The following is a 13,281-nucleotide window of genomic DNA, read 5'->3' as shown; positions in this document are numbered from 1 at the left end:
TAACATCTATAAATGTTCTATAAATCTTTTCTGACGTAACACTACACACGAACACTGCAGACACATTCAGTTATGTCACATGGCTATTTAATCGTGAGGTATAGAAATTCAAATGCGCTTTCTGTATCTTTCCGGCTGAACGAATAAAACATGAGATGTTCGAACGTGACACGGAGCAAGCGTTGTCGATCACAGAAACAAAGATTGGATATATGGATGTGTCGTATATACGACACAACTTTCTGTCCCGAGATAAAAGTAGGCAGTGACCCACGTTCTTTCGTGCAGTTTTTCCGATAAAGGCTGCAAAGGTTTAATTATCTCGCTTGTTGAAAAGCAATTTATTTGCGATTTTTTTTTTGCGAGAGAAAATATTTGTTGCAATAAATATCGTCGGAACTTGGACCGAATGAGGAACGCGTTATCGGAATCGCGTTCACGGACATAAAAGTCGAATTTCGATCAGAAGAAATTTGAGGAAACGGGCACGTATAGAAAATTCAGAAGACATATACGCTCGTTTTGCGCGGATAAGTTGAGTATTTGTATTAGAAGACTGTCCTTGTGGTAACGTTCGAGAAAATAAGCTGTATCTTTTGCATCAACGAGATTCTCGTTCAATTTTCGTGGAAAAATGCTTTTCCATGGTCGAGCTTTGGAGCGAAGGACCTGAAACTAAATTGCTTATCGGTGTGCTCTCTCGGTCTCTCGGGATTAAAAATCAACAATTCGACTGTGTAAGTACAAAGCGCGATGCTTTTTAACAAGCACAATAAGATTCTGTTCATCTTTTGTCAAGCTACATGAACAACCTTCATTCTAATTGAAAATACAAGAAAGCTCTTTCGAGAAAAAAATGCAATTTCCACGAGAAGTTTATTTTCGCTGTACACTCCTCGCGGCGATATTTTATTTGTATTTTCATATTTTGTTTTTTTTTTTTTTTTTTTAATCTTTTTATTTAATTATATTTAATTTATATCTTCGTCAATCAGTAGCTGGAAAAAAAAACTTTGTTATTTCGAGCGATATTGATCGATTCGTACATATTACGAAGAAAAAAGAATAACGAAACGGGATTTGTTCTCGGAAATCCTACAGAGAACGCGTGTAGGTCCTCAATTTCGCGTCACGATCGTATTTCTCCACGTTTTCGCGTGCCGCCGATTTCGAGAGCATACCGAAATTACATGTTCACGTGACATTTCGAGCTTCACGAGGGACAAGAATGAGAAAGAGAGTAAAGGGAAAACGCAACGTTAATCGCGATAAACTACGATACCGATAACAGATTATTTCGATATAGACATATAGATAATTATATAATAGAAATTATAATAAGTCGATTTTACTGCAAGGAGTTAATTGGTATCTCGTAAGTAGTTACGATCGAAAATCACTTTCACAATGTGTTACGGCTCGCTAGCAAAGCTGTGACGGTTTTGTAATGACTCTGCATTAAATTTAACGAGAAGTGAATCAATTAAGAGATCGTTGCTGAAGTCATTAAATAACGCTTTGCATTTCTAATTTATGATCATGAAGAGATTGCGTACGACCTAGAGAGAAAATGTTTCTTCGACCTGTGAGAGAGCCTTGACCACGACCTCGCGTAACTCGCTACTTGAAAACAGGCGGAATTAGCGGTTTCCAAGTCCTAATTTCATCGATGATGTGTAGTTAAAGGTCAGAGATGAGGGCTTCGTGTGTTTCGTGACTGAAGGGAAGATAACAAGAGCGCGGAACGGAAGTGGCGGAAAGTGAGAGTAGGTTGGATAAATCGTGCGGCTTATCTTACGACGTAATCGAGGTTGCCCTAATTGATGAAAACGCATGATAAATGGCGTGAATCAAGCCTTCTCTCTCTCGAATAAAACTTGACCGACATAATGAGAGTTCGTGTACAGTCACCGTGAAAAAGAAAAACCGGATCTTTTCCTTCAATGACGTATCTCGCGAATTTTTCATTCGCGAAATCGCCGACTCTCCAGCCGATACTTTTTGTTAATTAAACACTTTCATCCCCGAGAATGAAGTTTGTTATACAACGTAATATGAGATAAATCTCAATTTGTGATCTATATTTTAATTCAAACGAGAAGGAATCGCGTTGAAAGAAACAGAACAAAAAAAGAATTGACTCTTCGCGTCTCTCGAGCGAGAGGAATCACATTGAGATTCAAATCGAGATTAAATCTGACCGAAAAGCGGTTCTGACGGGTCTTTAAAACGAAATTCTTATCAAACGCGGCCAGGTGAGGAGAGACAGGCGTACCTGTAATGGCGCGATTACATCGCACGCGTATCCGGCGCAACAGAACGTGTCTTTCGCGTGTACGTAAACTCAGGTGGCTCAGCTTAAGACCGCCCTTTCGTATTCAGTAGGAGCGCATCTTGCTCGCTCCCGTGCGAAGATCTCTCTTAGTGCACAATGTGTCCATACATAATCCTGTGAACTAAACGTTCCTGCCTGTTTCGCGGACCCGTATACGTAAGCGACGCAAATACCTTGACATTTCAACAACGTTGAAATAGCACAGAGCGCATCAACTTCAGGTGGCTGCACATGCCGCTCGTATCCGAATAGCATGCCGAACTATCGGATATGCAGATACAGCCGTTAGCCTGCCAGTGGCCTTTGAAGATCGGACACATGCCGCGAAGATGACGCGACGGATATGTGTTAGGGGTATACGGATTCCGTCGCGAAGATGAAAACTTGTTGACAAATCCCCGTGAACTTTCCGCGTGATAACAAGAGCAAACGAAAAGAAGAACTTACACGCCGCAAAATATATCTATGAAGTGTATCGTCGGAAGTTTATATATTTAACGCGCGCGCGTACAGGTGAAACGTACAGACAATATGCTGTTTCAGCGTTTGAGACTCTCTTGAAAGGTTGTACGTCTTGTTCCAATCGATTTACCTCGAAAAATTCGGGTTTCTCCATCTTTCTATCTCTTTCTCTAGAATGTGTTCGTGAAATGAGATTTTTCGTACAGGCGTGGCCGACCTACTTAGATAACAGACACGTTGTAGCTATCATTTTCTGGAGACCAGGAAGTCTTTCGTAGGCTTTCGCTTATATGCACCGAAAAGAGAGTGATCTTTTCTCCGCCAGAGACGGCGAAGTTGATGAGGCAATCAAACTAACTCGATGCGCAAAGAAACGCACTATCGACATCCGTAATAGCGAGTCGAATATCTTCAAACTTCATCAATTTATTAACTCGAAGGAAATTTCCATTCACTATTCTATATAGGTCGCGGGCCGATAAATCAATTTTATCCTTCTGCAGAATAGTTGGAGATTTCATATTGTTTCTCATCATTTATCCCCATGAAATCTGTATTGTAGTCGATTAACTTTGCAGTTTATTTTGATTTTTCGCTGATGTAAGTGAAAGAATGAATTTTTATAAATTCCTAAATTCTTCGGGTAAATTCTGATTTCATAAGCAATTACATTATTTTTTAGTATTCTATCTTTTCCTTTTCGCTAATCTCGCCGTTTTGCTTAAGAACGACGATCTTCTTTCCTGATTCTCTCAGTCTCTCACAACCACGCAGCTAAATTAAGCAAACGCGATTCAGCATATTCTCTCCTTAAAAACGTGTTTCTCAGGTTATTTCTGAAAAGATATGATAACGGCGTATCTTTTCTTCTCCCTTTGGTATTGTTCTTGGCTGAGAATTCTTCACGTGCTTAAATGTAAGCAATAATATTACATCTACAGAGATAAAATTTATAGAATATTCGAAAAATTACCGCGGTAAGAATAAAGCGATCTAATGTAGAGAAAAAATTAGACAGTCAAAAAAGACACGTTACGTTACAAACTTTATCGACAATTCTATTAATTGATTTTTATTCTAAGTAGGTCGGCCACGCCTGCATGAAAAATTTAATTTCACGGAACATGCTCTAAAGAGAAAGAGAGAGATAGAGAAATAACAAGAACTTTCTTCCGTGATGGCGAATCAATAACTAAATCAAAAACTAAAAGATACTTAAACGACTTAATATCTGATGCAACAAATTATAAACAAACAAGTTATATTATTGTTTCTCAAAGCTAAATATGATAATTTAGACGTAATATATGTACATATATACATATGTTACAAAGTGTACACAGATCGGTAGAACTATCACAACACAATGAAATCAATCCAATGTTAAAGGTCGAGAACTCCACATACTACTTCCACAGAAAATTAACCGTTGTGTAATTTCGTCCTAACTACGCCATCTGGTCCAACCCCTTACACGCGCGTATTATCCCACATTATCTGCCTCTGACGTCCGGCGATATCGCAAATTCTCAATCGTCCACCGTCTGCTATTATTACGCCAGGATTTCGACCGCTATAATATTGCCGCTACAACATTAATTGATTTTCTCATTGGATTACTCTAATGAGAAACACGCGCGTGTAATTCCACCAAATTAGAAGATCAAGAGCAGTAAATTCGAACGAAATTTCGCAAAGCACGGTTTTTTCACGTTGGAAAGAATTTTTGGAAAACAATCGAATTTGTTTGCGAAAGAAATTTACACACCACGGAAAGTGTCGTTGAAAAATACTCGATCGTATTTTTCTTCACGGAAGAAGTTTGTATTTTCGCGGATTTTCATTTAAGAGAGTTTGTATAAAATTTGCCAAAATCAACATTCGGTAAAAGCGCGAAAATAGATTACAATTTAAAAACTTCCGTCTTTCAAACAACTCTATCACGTTGTTTCATTAAGTTGTCCTTAAATATTTTAGCGTTTACAGGAGAGGAAAGTACACGTACGGCACACAGGAGAGACTCCCTTGAATTATAGCATACACACGCGCTCATGCACAAAACATACATATCGAAAACCTTTTTCTTTGTTCCCTAGGGTTACAGACGCGATTTATATTAATAAGAAAAATAAAATAAAAAAAAAAAGGCAATTGTTCTCGACCATATTTTTTTCTTTTGTTCAGAGAAAAAAATGTATTTGAAAGATAATTCCACCGTAAGAAAATAATAACTGTATATAAAATAAAATAAAATTCGCAGCGCAACATTATTAGTAGCAAAATATTCTCTTGGTAAATAAATATAAATAATATCTATAGGCAAATATCGATATCGCGTTCGGATAATTTGAATCTCGAAAATAACTGAAGAGAAAATCTGATAATTTTTCGAACGAAGAAATTCGATTCTTGCGGAGATTCTCCGTTCCCTGCGGATAACAGCAGCAATTTCACGTCTCTGACGAAGCGCGAACATCTCCAACTGATTCCAAACTCGTGCAAATCTCACGTTGAAATCGGAGACGAACTACGATTGTACCCGTACGTACTGACAATCGATTCTATGTCCCTCAATACGCGACACGTACAAACCGCGCGTTTTTCTCCGCGTAAAACGTAAAAAAATCGTTTGTCATTCGGTATATAACGAGCCGTCAGAGTGCTTGTCAGAGACGTGAACAGCATATTTTGATGAATTGTTACGCAACAAGACCTTCCTGATATTTCACTTCAGCGGTAATGGCTATCTGTGCACTTTGGAAAAAACCACGGGAACAAAAAAAGTGCGCTCTTTTGCCATATTAATTCTGAAATTCGAATACTGATTTTTTTCTTTGTGTGTTTTATTTTTCACAGTCTATTTCTGTTTTGCTTACGAGTTCTTTTTTAGGAGACTACATATATCGAGAAGAAACAGAAGCGTCTATCGAGGTCTGAAGAGGCCACCGGCTCAAAGGTGAATTTTCATTCAGTTGGAGAACAAAGAAAAATGTCGGCTGAGGTGAGAGCCGGACGACCCACTATGCCAACGATTCCTCACTCCAAAAGGCCCACAATCTTAGTATATCCAACAGGTAAAAAACCGTAACTTGATAATATATGCCGTGACCAAGTTTAGTCGCAAAAACCATTACACGACGTTGTTTACATGACGTTGCTATATTATTATCTTTCATGTGCTTTATTTTGGCTATTAACTTCGCGGTACATTGTTTAATTAGACACTTGTATGAAGTATTACATCGCGTGCCTGCGGCGACGGTAAGTTGCAACCGAGTAGCTTGGAACAAGTGAGTTTGAAGAGACGCGGAGAGGACAGCAGGTTGATAATATAATTAGTGTCAGCTATTCGCTTGTTTTCAGAGAACCGAAATTGCGAGAAACACTAAAACGACTAACAATCCACTTCTACAATAATACAGCACCGAGTATCTATTTGTTTGCCGGCTAAAAGATCATTGTCTGATCGCTATTCATTGACATTTGCCGCCATCCGCGCGCGACGCAAATAAACCGGTATTTATTTACACAAAAAGTTATGAATTGTTAAACAAAAAACCATTTTTTTGAATAAAAAATTGTCAGGTGTTTCTTTAAAAATGCTTCTACATCTTCAAAATTACTGGAGATTTTGTCAATCTATTACTTTTTTGATCGACGCAGAATCGTCTAAACTTTCGATTCATAAACACAGAAATTGAAAAAATATTATTTTCTGCGGTTTTCTTTCTATTCAAACTTAAGGTCGCGTGGATCTCACAAATCCAGTCTGAACAACTCGTAAGTCATTTTTTATGTCTGGCACTTTGAAGGATTAACTTAAAACTGTTTTATAACTCCGATTTTAAAAAAATCCGTCATAAATATAGCAATTGTTAATTAGAAACTCTAGCACTCTTCTTTTAAACTTCGTACATTCGGGATTTTACTCGAATATTTACAACATACCTAATTAGCCTCGAGGAAAACCATCATGAGAATCTACAAACAAAGTTCTCATATTTCTAACAAGAAACTTAATAAGACACGTTAAAAATATAAAAAATATTTTTTCAATATTTTTCCAAACTATAATATCTTCAATATAAATTGTGTACTTTTTGTACTATCACCGTCCTATCTTTTAATCAAACGTGCAGTATATAATTAGCAAAGCTTCATCTTTCAATTATAGCATAGCAACGGTAATTTAAGAAAATAAAAAGAAAATAACGTCGTGTTATATTCGTTTTCATAAGTTACGCGCTGTGTTCATTATTAAAAGTTTCCAGAACAGAACTAGCGTTTCTCTTTGTGTCGTAGAAAGAATAACACGCTGCAAAAGCTAAGATAAGCTTCATGTATTATACGACAAGGAAATAGCGCTTAATCCAAGAAACCCGGATGCATTTGCCAACAGAAAAACGTAAACATTATTGTATCGTACACGTGATGTATAAAAAGTCTTTATTCTGAATAGTGTCCCATAGCCATAGTCGAGAAAATTGCGCGACAAAAATCAAGTTTATATTTTTGTATAGAAAATGTATGCATATCATGTTCAATACAATAGCCGTTTAAAATTCAAAATCAACAAAGAAAGAAGTAAACTTTCTAAAAATGATATCGAAAAATATTGTTTTGATTGCGTATGTAGCTTCGATAAATTTGATACAAGCTAATTTCATTGTTTTTAAAATTTAATACAAACTAAATTGAAAAATGGAATTTTGGACGAGATATCGCATCGTCGATATTTTTTATCAGATATAAGTTTTGCAGTATCTTGATAATCAAAATAATTTATCAAAGAAAGTTTTAAACCGTCAAAAATCAACTTTAGATATTTTCTTATTTAGAAATATTTTCTCTCACGCGTGTAAATAGCGGAAAAACTATATGCGCGCGCACATACGCGCGTATAGAAATATATACGTCTATATATTTAGGTACATATTTAGGTATAAATATAATAAAAGTGTAATTAATAGAAAACCGAGTTAATATCTGCTGCTTTACGAAATGCATATAGCGCGTAGTACGTAATTAAATTGCATTTGCGTCTTTCAGTAACGCCAGAGAGCATAATCATACCCATTGTATCCTGCATTCTGGGGTTCCCATTGCTGGCGTTAATGGTAATTTGCTGCTTACGAAGGAGAGCGAAACTCGCTAGGGAGCGAGCCCGACGAAGAAACTGCGATTTGGATCATGGCGCGCTGAGCCTTGTCCGTTTCAGCCCGGTTCATCGTCTGGGTGAGTATCTATCGAGTTTAAAAGTGAAACTAGGACACGCGCGCGTATGCGGAACAGATATTCCGCGCTGTGTGTGTGTGTGAATAGAGACTAAATCGCTCAGGCAGAATTAAATAAGTGTTGCTAACCAACCGTATAAAACGCTCGAACTAGCTGTGAAAGAGATTGTTGCGAAATATAATCGCTGAAATATAACGCGGCACCTTTTAATGTCCGAGTGTTAGCGGTGCGTTTGTGTTTTAAATACAAATATCAAAAGGAGATAAGAAACGTGACATATATTCTAAATAACCAAAAAAAAAAAAGAGAAGTCGCAGAAAAAGTCGTAGAGTTGAGCAAAGTGTCGCAAATTAAAAAACGTGAACGTGCCGCGTGTGTAATTGTAAATTTCTATCGGTTTAATATTATTAAATATATTATACACACATATACAGACAATCTCGTGTCTCGATTCTTTCGAAAATAAGCTCCACATCCGCATTATCCTACAATATTAATTTTAACCACGGCGAGTATTTGTGTAGGCAATTTAAAAGTGATGACGCGACGTAAACAAAATGATCGAACTATGCTGTGTGTACAATCGTTTACCGATACTCTTATAAACAATATGTAAATGAGAGATATCGAGATACATTAACAATGCAAATGCTTTTTAATAATAACGTTTATCGCCATACTTCTCTGCCGCGTTCGTTGTTTCTGCTTTTTTGCGAGATAAAAAATATTGGATGCGCGGATAACAGGAACTTTTGTTTTTTTTTTTCGTTACAAACGCGAATTTTTAATATAGCGCGCGGGCGACGAAATAATAACGTTACAATTCCCGACACGTATTTTCGACCGTAAACCGGAAATAAGCATATGTGAAATGTGAAATTTGTGCACGGATGTAAGATGTTGTGGTACGTTTTACGAGAGAAAAGAGCATCATATTTTATGCACCGCGTTGCACTTCGCGGAAATAAATTATCAAGAACGATGTAAAGATGCAATTTTCGATGCTATCACGCGACAAATATCGATGCGACATCGCGAGAGTGACGAGATTTTCCGCGAAAGATTTTATTTCCGCGATTGCAACATTCATCTCATACACATATATTTCCTTGCGATAGGTATCTCTCGGTAACCTTAGAAATCATTTTACACGTGTCAAATATTGCAGAGCTAAGATACATGCGACTGAAATAGAAATAAAGTCCTTTGCGTTTTGGTTGTTACTTTAAAACATTCGGATTATTTTACATTGCAAAGAGAACGAGAAAAAATGTATAATAAATAGATATTAAGAGGCATTTAATTGACAACCTACGCAAACATATACGCTTTCGTGTAGAAAACAATCGGTTATTCAAACACGCGTTTACGCTAAAAAATATCCGCCATCACGACACGTGAATATGAATATTCAGGCCAGAACTCATCTGTTTTAGAGCTTCTTCCGCCCTTTTTATGTTTATTCCAATGGTCGTGCGTACATGACCGGATAAATGGTAGTATATACGAGAATCCGAGTCGATTTACCTATGGTCTTTCTCTCTCTCTCGCTTTCGGCGCGGGCGAATACCTGCCCCGTGTATATATGTATTGCGTGTATCCAGTCAATCAGGAAACCGAAGGGAAAAAATGTCGAGAGAGAGAGAGAGAGAGAGAGAGAGAGAGAGACAGAAAGAGAGAAAGCAACGTAGCGTTTGTTATTCAAACGAAAAAACTGAACCTCTGGTGCATTTCATTTCTTGCGTTCTTCTCTCCGCAAATACAAATTCAAATGTATGACGGCAAATATCACACTTTGCATAATATCACTATGGCAGATACTAAAAAAATCCTCAATAAATAACACCGCCATAATAGTAATTAAACAACTCTGCAAACAGGCAACTTCAAGAAATAATAATAATAAAAGTAGGGAAAACACTATCTGAAAGTTTCGTTGTCACCAAAGGTCTACGACAGGGTTGCTGCTTGCTCCCTATTCTATTTAAAATATATCTGAATGAGGCACTAAGAAGGTGGAGAAGATCTTGCGACGGAATGAGCATACAATTAAATGACGATAAAATCCTTTACAAACTACACTTTGCAGACGACCAAGAGTAGTCGTAGCCAAGGATAAAGAGGACCTAGAGTTCAGGACAGTCAGACTCATTAGAGAGTATGAGAAGTAAGAATTAGTGATTAACTGAGAAAAAATTAAATACAGTGAAATCTCGTTTATCCAAATTGATTGCGGGAGAGATAGTTCGGATAACTGAGGCCCAAATGGCTCTATTATGCGAACTATCGGTTTGTATAATAGTTTGTACATATATATATTCGATCGTATACACGATATCAATGACATTAATAATAATAAGTCTGTAAACGATACGCGTTATTGAATTTCGTGAAAATTGAAAACAGTATAAATACTATAATCAATAAAAACACGATGTAAAATCGCGTATAAAATAATAATCTTCTTAAAAATATTTATGTATATTTATTATATTTATTATATTTATTATATATTTATATATACATAATAAATTGTATTATGTATATAAATTTTATAAACACTACAGAACGAGACAAATGTAAATAAATAAATTTTTATTTGCGTTACTTTTAAAATTTAATTGTTATGAATAACTATCTTATATACGTTATCTATCTTTAAAAGATAGATAATGAATATATTGAAATAGTGCTAAAAAAATAGTAAGATATTAAAATAGAGCTAGAACATAAAAAATTTTTTTCTATCGGCCGTCGACTCTATTGAAGTAGTACATGCGAGAAATAAATCCGACTCTCGCGACCGAATGCATTGCGTCAGACTTTTGAAATCGGTGTGTAGCAAGCGCTAGTCTATTCGATATACACAGGCCGCGTGTTTTAAATCTATTATCTATACTGAGATAGCTTTATTAAAAACAAAGCTGTTTTTATTATTAGAAAGATATTAAATAATGCTTGAAAAATAGTAAGAGAGAGGAATATATTCGTTATCTATCTTTTAAGTACCGCAGTAGTCGAAACCCGAAATTTATCGACCAGTATATAATTGTCTTTCTGATAGGAATCGAAAATTGACCTTAGAACAGCAAAAGACGTGACTTGAATGTCTCATAGAAATATAGATTTTGTATATAAATTTTATAACTCCAATAAAGTTCAATATAATAATGCACTTTATGTTATTGAAAGAAATTTAAATTATTTTATTGCAGTAACAAATTCCCGAATTGTATTTCCATATAAAATCAATAAATTTCACGTGACGTATGAGCATAAAACTTTTTAAACTTTGTCGCTCATTAAAACAATAACTTTTATTTGATATAAAACTCTATTACAAATGGAGCATGTATATTTGTATTGTTATTTTTATGAAATAAAGTTTTACCGAACAAAGTTAATTTGCACTGAAAAGTTTATTTGTTGTTGCAGCCTCGAGAGAGGATTTAGGTAAAATATGACGTAGTGGCAACGTATTTAAATAGATGACTAGATAGTAAAAATCTTTGCTATTTTTGCCAATATTTTACGGAAGTCTGCTCAATTTCTTTTCTTTTTCTACAATATTTGCTATTACATAAAAGAAAAGAACAAAGTAACAATTGTGTTAAATTTGCATGAAGAGTTTGTTTGCATATATTAAAACGTACTACCGTAGAAAAGATTTTCATACGCGTTTAGATTTATGTAGGATCTATGTTCGATTTATTATTCGGCGCTGCGTGTAACGATTTTCCGCTAGCGTGTTTATAACCACAAATTGAGAAAATTAATAATATTTTTCTACTACTCACTCACCGACGTTCCCGCAGCTGGAATAGATCGTCCGGTACGTGCCGTGTCATTGAAGAGCGACCGAGGATCTCGAACTTTTCCATCCCTAGAGCTGGACACCGTCGTCGAGGAACGTTCAGATCCCGAACAGAGCACCGCTCTCGAATTGAGTAGTCCGGATTAGCAATCGGCCGTGGCACCGTCAAGGTAATATCTGTAAAATATATTGATATTATATTCCCTTCTCTCTCTCTCTCTCTTTCTCCTCCTTTCCCTCTTTCTCCCTCCTCACATTCTTCAAATAAAATTACTTCTTCATTTTGTTATATTTAACAAAGAATAAAGATACATAGTTTATAGTACTACGAGCGTTTTATTACCGTCTCTCTCCCGCTTCGACTAAAGCGATTTGTTTCGCATATATATACGTATCAATAATTTGTGATTCATGCCCATTATTTCATATAACAAAACTTTATGATCAACAACAGTAACAACAATACAATTTCAATAATAATAGAATAATGTCACTTACCTACTTATGAACGGATAAACAATCGTTAAAAAGTTCGCGATGTATCTTTTTGTCTGTTGCCAATGAATTTAGCCGCGAATATACATATCGCTGATTGGTTGATGGCCTTGTAAGTAATCACAGCCATCTATGGTTACGTTCAGAAAACTCTCAACAGTTGCGCAACGGTTGAGGGGGATGATCATTTATGATTGGATCATACTTTTGGAAACGAGCAGGGGTATGTTCCAAAATCTTACTTTGGTAACCGAAAACTATAGTACACGTGACGCAAAATATAGCATTTTAGTAACCAAGGTAGAATTTTGGAATATACCCCAGCGAGGAACTATTGTAAATTGCTAAAAACTTGTTCAAATAATGGCGGCTACTTTGAACTTAATTTTATCGTTATAATTAACTATTGTGAAAAAGTATGAAGAGTAACTTCGTCTCTTCATGTCTCATATGCAATAGACAATTTTAATTTTGAATCCATATTTCTTTTTTGCTAAGAATATAATTATAAAACTAAGAAAATAGATCATTTGTTTATACACAAGGTATTTTGTAATATATCATAAAAGCAAACAGGTAATAAAATTAAGTAATAAATCTTATTCTATAATTATATATCAAAACACATTGATAAAACGCGAAGTTTAATGTTTTCTCTTCTGTAAAATACATGTATATTAATAATTAATATATTATTAATATATTATGTGTGCAGGTCTCCACGACCATCAAAGTCCTTGGCGGTGCCATTGCCTGTGGATCACAGTCCTCTGTGGACGGCTTTGACGCACGCTAATGCAGTCTCCGCAGCGTTAGGAGACACCTAGCAGGAGGTAGAAGACGGCGGCTATATCGAAGCTCTCGTCCTAGATCTGCCAATCATTTACTGACCGATCGGCTCCTCCTCGAAAATGGATGCCTTAGACTATTGGGAGAAGGA

At 36.0% G+C, this 13,281-nt stretch overlaps 1 long non-coding RNA gene across 1 annotated transcript in view; it reads left to right on the top strand.

Moving 5' to 3' along the window:
* The window catches only part of LOC109851879, a 30,301-nt gene extending 17,072 nt beyond the window's left edge, over positions 1-13,229 (top strand). Inside the window, exons 2-5 of the long non-coding RNA XR_002249944.1 lie at positions 5,688-5,871; positions 7,847-8,032; positions 11,848-12,016; positions 13,057-13,229. This is a non-coding gene — a long non-coding RNA (uncharacterized LOC109851879). The remainder of the gene's footprint in view (positions 1-5,687; positions 5,872-7,846; positions 8,033-11,847; positions 12,017-13,056) is intronic.
* The last annotated feature ends 52 nt before the right edge of the window (positions 13,230-13,281 follow it).

Source organism: Pseudomyrmex gracilis, unplaced genomic scaffold (assembly GCF_002006095.1).
Source record: "Pseudomyrmex gracilis isolate BER0280 unplaced genomic scaffold, ASM200609v1 scaffold_22, whole genome shotgun sequence".
In the NCBI taxonomy this organism is placed as follows: Eukaryota; Metazoa; Arthropoda; class Insecta; order Hymenoptera; family Formicidae; genus Pseudomyrmex; species Pseudomyrmex gracilis.
The sequence above is the reverse complement of the archived record's forward strand: the minus strand, read 5'-3'. Positions and strand labels throughout refer to the sequence as shown.